This window comes from Rattus norvegicus, chromosome 5, assembly GCF_021556685.1.
Source record: "Rattus norvegicus strain SHRSP/BbbUtx chromosome 5, alternate assembly SHRSP_T2T, whole genome shotgun sequence".
In the NCBI taxonomy this organism is placed as follows: Eukaryota; Metazoa; Chordata; class Mammalia; order Rodentia; family Muridae; genus Rattus; species Rattus norvegicus.
Window position 1 is genome coordinate 145,888,411 of NC_141538.1, and position 6,755 is coordinate 145,895,165.

General features: G+C 46.4%; 1 long non-coding RNA gene across 1 annotated transcript; it reads left to right on the forward strand.

Moving 5' to 3' along the window:
- The first annotated feature begins 2,930 nt into the window (after positions 1 to 2,930).
- On the forward strand, positions 2,931 to 3,983 carry LOC108351036 (uncharacterized). The gene is made up of 3 exons (XR_015620493.1): positions 2,931 to 3,098; positions 3,211 to 3,362; positions 3,756 to 3,983. It is a non-coding gene; the product is annotated as an uncharacterized LOC108351036 (long non-coding RNA).
- Positions 3,984 to 6,755: the final 2,772 nt, after the last annotated feature.

Here is a 6,755-nt window from a genome sequence, read left to right on the forward strand (position 1 = left end):
ATCTTGGGGCACTATGGTGCCGGACCTAGTGCGGAGTAAAAGGTATTTTTTATGATTTTACAGCAACACCCACCTACTGAATCCTACCTGGCTTGCCTGACCTGCCTTTGCAGTCACTGTCTCCTGGATTTTTCCTTAAGCTTCTTTTATGGAAAGAGAATCAGACTCAGCCTCCAGGGGAGGAGGCATCCTGGGTCCTAGATACACTCAGGAAGTTGTCTTCTTTTATGGAGAAGACATTGAAATGAGGAAAGGCTCTCTAACGGGCTGACCCCAGGGTCCAAAGGGTCTGGTTGCCTTCAGCTCCCCCCGACCCCTGATCACTGATGCTTTTCAGATACCCAGAACTCTCTGCCAGAAGGCCTTTGCACAGAGTTTCCCCCCTGGAATGTCTCCCCCAAAATGTCCAAATGGCTCACTCTCTCACCCCTTCAAGTATTGTTCAGATAGCTTTCGTAGGAAACTTATTCCTGGCCACCTTATTCATCTAGAAGCTTCCTTCTTAATTCTCCTTCCCTGCCTTCTTTTTGCACAGCGTTTATCACTGAATACATACAGAATTAATTACACATGTTTTCATTGCCTGTCTTTCTCACTAGGGTGGACGCTGGCCCCCCTGTGGAGAGGGAATTCTGTCTGTCTTATTGAAGGCAGCATTTTCACATACCTAGAGAGAGGTCTGGTGGTTTGGAGGCACCAGATGAGTATGAGTGTTGGTTGAATGAATGTCCACAGGCCTGACCAGACTGGGAACTGCTATAGTATGGACCAGCAGTTGGCTGACTGAGCAGAGGGTTGGCCATCTTTGAGCTGCTGCCCCTGACTCATTGGTTCAGAAAGGTGTCCGATAGCTGGCAGAATCTTGCTTATCCTGAAAGCCTCAGCCCGGACCTTCCTCTTCCCCTTTACTACTTTCGAATCCCTCCCTGTTCCCCTTCATACTCCACTAAGTACCCGCTGCTCTGAATCTTTATGAGCCAGCACAGAGGAGTCCTCAGCCTTTGAACATCCACGAAGGTGGGACTTCCCCAACACAGAGTTTTCCTTCCAATCTGGAAGATCCGCAGCTCTGGAAGTGTTACTGTGTTAGCTACTTCTTGGTCACTTGAACCAATTTTTTTTGGTAGCAACAACCCTAGAGGAGGATTAGTCTTGGCTCATGATTTCAGAGGGCCCTGCCCCATGGCCATTTGATGACATGTACTTGGTTGAGGAGGACATCATAATGGTGGAAGTTTATGGTTCATGTTCTTCCTTACTTCCTGGTGAACAGGAAGTTGAGAAAGGAAGGATACAGGAAGAGGCCAGGGCAGACATAGCCAGTAAGAACACACCTACTTATTTTAAGTAGGTCTCATGACCTACTTATTTTAACTTGGCCCTCCCTTCTGCCTTTCACCACCTTCAACAATGCCATCATCTTAGGCATCCATTCCATGGGCCAGAGCCCCACGATCCAAACACCTCTGGGAAAGTCCTCATCCAGAAGTGTGCTAATCTTCTAGATGGCTCTTCAGCTGGACTAGTTAATAATTAAAATCGACCCTTCTTAAGTATATCCTACAAAGTTTCCCCCTCTCCTGTGCCTTTTTCTTTTGTTACTCTTGGAATGCGACAAGGAAAAAGCAAATGCTCTTGTCACACAAACTCCCTTAGAACATCTTTGTGACCTGGAAGAAATTCCTAGTCTGCCACCAATGGCCAGCTTTCTAGAGTATTGATAAATCAAAGACAATTTGGGTGGAAGTGAGAAGCAGACACTGCTGTGTGTCCCGCCAATTAGCGGTGCGCCCAGGGCCTTGTCAAGTGAGCAACTTCAGTGTAATGATCCCGGACCAGTGAACCCCCTCACATGCATTACCTTGGAGACCATTTTCTTTGATCCGCACAAAGCAAATGCATCAAGTGCCAATTTGACTGTGTGCAAAGCTAAGTCCTGAGGGTTCAGCCTATTCAAGACTGTATTCGGGCCCCACCCATTTTGTACCTGCTGGCTAAAGGGATGGGCTTTCTCACTTGGAGTTGCAACCCTGGTAGGGTATGGCAGAAAACTGCCATCCTAGTGGGGGATAGAGAATTATTTATTAATGTTATTTTCAAGTGTGTGTACGCATGTGTGTGTGTGAGTGAAGGTACTCAATCAGAGATGTTGGATGTCCCTGGAGCTGAGTTAAAGGTGGTTGTGATCTATCTGATGTGAGTTCTGGCAATCGACCTCTGCCAAAGCAGTGTGTGCTCTCACCCAATGACCTGTCTTTCCAGGCCTGGGGGCCAGCCCACTCAGGAAAGCTCAGCCACAGGATTTAATGTAAGAGACTCAGGGATTCTAGGTGAGGCATGAACAGACAGGATTTGAGAGACCCAGAGAATCACAAGGTACTTCTCAGTACTTCTGACACCATGGAGTTCACGGACCCTTCCACTTTGATTCTCTATACAGACAAGGGTCCAGCAGGGCCCAGATGACCTGCTAGGAAGTAGTACAAGGAGTCTTTGGAAGGAACTTGGGAGACAGATCAAGAATCATGGAAACCAACAAGAGATGCTGGAGACTCATAGGGCTGCTAGTAGAACACACATACCTTCTGTGTAGCTGGAAAGGAGGAGACGGAGTAACATTTCTGCACCTGACCAAGGATGGGGAATGAGAGAGGTTATGGCATGGGTAGAGGATGTCAGCCATGGCAATAGAGCCTGGAAGAGAGGGAGCTTAAGGGATTGGTTCCCTTCTCTCTGCTGAGTCTCTCATCAGGCCATTTCAATAGGTGCCACCTTTAGGTAGCAAATACAATGAGAATCCAGGTGGGGGTGGGCAGCCAGTGACCTGTGACGAGGTCACAGATATGGAACAGCCTCCAGGGCATGGAACATGAGAAGGAGAAGCAGAAATGGCACGGTGACCTTCTGTGGTTTCTCATTTCACTTTCAAGGGCCCTAGAGAGAGGATCTAGTTGGAGTGGCTCTCGTGAAGGAAGCTCCTAGGATGAGTACCACTTGCATCTCCAGGAAGAAAACAACAAATGATGTATGACCAAGGAGACACAGGACCAAGACACCCGTGCTATTGTGTCACAGATGAGCAAGAGCTATGAGCTCAGGTGAGCAGCCTTCCCTGGCTGTTCTCTCATGTTCCTATCTGGGCTTATGGGTACACATGTTGTGTCTCTCCTCTGGCTTTTAAACACGTGTCCTAATAGTGTGTCTCTTCAGAAACCATCAGAGAATTTTGAAAAGCATGAAGACTTGCATGTGAACACATGGGCATCCTTCCAAGTGTGTTCCCGTCCAGCAGGACAGCATTCCTGACATTGTGCTGGACCCACTGTGGATGCTGCACCTGAGTCCATGAAGCACCTGAAATTGTATGCCAACATTCTTCTCTGCCTCACTAATTCTAAGAAATTTTATGTAATGTGGAGTCTTTAAAGGAATTTTTCTCAACCTTCCTAATTCTGTGACCCTTTAATATAGTTCCTTGTGTTGTGGTGAGTCCCAACTGTAGAATTACTTTCATTGCTATTTCATAATTATAATTTGCTACTGTTATGAATTATAATTCAAATATATGATAGATAGAATATCCGATATGTGACTCCTGTGAAAGGGTCATTTGACTTCTAAACGGGTCATGGCTGACAGGTTGAGAAACACTGTTGTAAACCTTACAAGATTCACAGCCTGGCCTTCACAGGTATCTTATTCTTGGTGTGTGCTTGCGCCACGTTTCTGACTTTGCTGTGCCTCGGTTTCTTTAGAGAAACCTGTCTTCTTCCCAGCGAAGGCCAAAGATCGCCCAAGGAACCTCCCAGGAGAACCATGCTCATATATGGAGGCACTTCCAGACCTTCAAAGGAAGTTTCCTTATGGGAGGAAGTTCTCCCATGTCTAAACCTTGGTGATGGCTGGACCCTTCTGAGAGGGCCATCTAAGTCCTGCTTGTACCCCTGATAGCAGAGAATCAAATAAAAATGACTTATCAACAACAAGGTGTGTTAAGGCTATCGTGGTATGATTTAATTCTGGTTGGTTTACTAAGAGTAGAGGGGGCTCTAGAGTTTGTCCAGAGGTGACCATACCCTGTGTATAGGACACACGGAATAAAGAGAGGATTCTCAGCTTGGGAAGCAGCCATCATGTGTGTCAGTGGTAGAGGCAAGGCGCCAGCTTTAAGGCTCTGGCTTGGGGCCAGATGTTTGGACTGGGTCACCATCTGTGTGGTCTGTAGTCATACAATCCTGCGTGCCATCTGTGTGCATTATGATGCAAGCCAGATATGGGGATTGGGTTCCAGCTGTGTAGACTGGATTGTTAGCCAGCTGTGTAAGCTAGGTTCTGTCTGGGTGGCCTGGGATGTCAGCCATGAAGAGTAAGGTACCTGCCAGTTGCATAGATCTGGATGCTAGCTGTGTTTATTGTGGTACTAGCCAAGGGTAGGCATGTAGAACAGGTATGGTGCTCAATGTGATGTGAAGTCAGGTATGATGAAAGAGAGAGAGAGAGAGAGAGAGAGAGAGAGAGAGAGAGAGAGAGAGAGAGAATATGAGAGAGAGAGAGAGAGAGCCAGAGCCAGAGCCAGAGCCAGAGCCAGGTATGGGGATGAACAGCCAGGTCAGGGGACAGGGACATGTATGGGAATGGGGAGGAGATGGGTGGGTGGACAGGGAGCCAGATATGGGGACTTGGAGGCCCGTATGAGGACTAGGGTAAACTAGGTCTAGTTATGTTGACCTAGGGTCCATCTGTCGTAACAAAGGAACCAGCAGGGGTCAAGCAGGGACTAGAACCCGTCTCAGCTTCTCAGCTGCCTGCTTTCCCACATGTGCTGCTGTTTGTGGATCAGGAGGTTTCAGTCAATCAAGGCCCTTGACTCATAGCACCCTCTCCCACTGACTTCTGTTGCAGAGCTGAAGATGCATCTATCTGGCAGGAAGAAGAGATAGTGCCCCCCAAGAATAATAAGGTGTCATTGGGAATGGGCTGGATCTTTCAGAATCAGATTTCAAGGCAAAGAATGACTGTTTGTGTTAAGATGCTTGGTTGGTTGACAAATATTTGTTGGATCCCTACTATGTGCCACTGTATAGACGATATCACCAAAAACAGATGACCCAGAGACAAGATAAGCACCTGGACTTAGTTTCACATTTGTGGAATTCTACACGTGTGGATTCTGTGGCTCAGGGGGACAATAAGGGTCTCACTATCACCCTTTCCTTCTCTGGCAGCAGTCTTCACTTTCAGTCTGAAGAACTCAGTGGTGGAATTGGGAACATTCAGCAGCTTCCATGAGGAGCCCTGATAGATTACCTACGTGTGTACATACGTCTGTGCACGTATGTACACAGACATAAGTGTACATACGTGAGGTGTGCCAGAGGAGCCAGGAACTGATAACGGGAAGAGGCATGGGCACAGCTGAGGAGACCAGAATGGGTCTATAAAGAGAGGTGAGGCCTTGACTTACCCAGAGAGCCAGCTCAGTCGCTCCTAGCCCTCTGTATCATTGCTCCTCTTTCCAGCCACACCCAAGAACTTTACTGTGTTATCTTAAAAGAAGTACATTTGGTGGTTATTTCAGAAAAATAACAAAACAAAGGAAGATACAAACAAATGCATGCATGCAAGTACACACATGTATACATGCACACAGACATGCCACCTACACAGGAATTCTCAGGCATTTCATAGATGTCTGAGCCCATGGTAATACTGAATCTGGTGCATGCCCTAGAAAGAGATACTTACAGTAAGGCTTAATTTATAATTAGATATAGCAAGTGACTAATAATAACTATTGCTAGCAATATATTAAAAGTTATGTGAATATGATCTTCCCTCATACTGTATTTTTAGAGCATTCTTGTCCACAGGATATTGAAAACAGAGAAGGTAAGAGCTTCTGTGGGGGTGGGGATGCTTATATACTCACTTAAGCTTTTTTCTTCCTTTATGTGTATAGTTTTGTTTTGCACGTATGTCAATGTACCATGTGCATGCATTGCCCATGGCAGGTAGAAGAGGATGCCAGGTCTCTTGGAGCTGGAATTATAGATGGTTGTGAGCTGCCACATGGGTGCTGGGAATTGAACTCGGGTCCTTTGAATGATCAACCAGTGCTCTTAACCACTGAGCCACCTATCCAGTCCCTGTATAATCAATGCTCATTATTCATGGAAGTTCGTGTTCTGCAGAAGTACCACAAACACTGAGATGGCGGATTGTGAATCACGGCCTCTGCACATCCTGGGGAAGCACAGACCTCTGCTCCTGCAGTCCACAGACCAATCAGCACATTGCCTTTGATTGCGTTTCTGTTAAAAGGGAAGTTACTTAATATATTGCTAGAGGTGGACATTGAGCTCATGGCCAGTAGTACAAGCCATGCCTGAGCGAAGCTGTCCTAACACACATATTTTTTACTGTCAGACACGCCACAGCCTTCTTGTACTTAGGAACACCAGGCCTTGTTTCAAAACATGCTTGGGACTATATTAAGGAATAAAATGCAATCAAGGAAAAGCACCAAAATGCAAAAGAAAGTGAAACTAAGACAGGGTAAAGACACCATTTACAGTTTGGGGACTGAACAAAAGATGGCAGAGGGGGATTCCCTAGACCTCCCCCAGAAACACATATGCATTGTTGATAGGAAGTGTTTGCTGTTTACACATGGCTGTAATAACAATAAGGTTCACCTGTATAGTATGCATAACAGGCATGCCTGTATGCACACATACATAAACACGCACATGTGC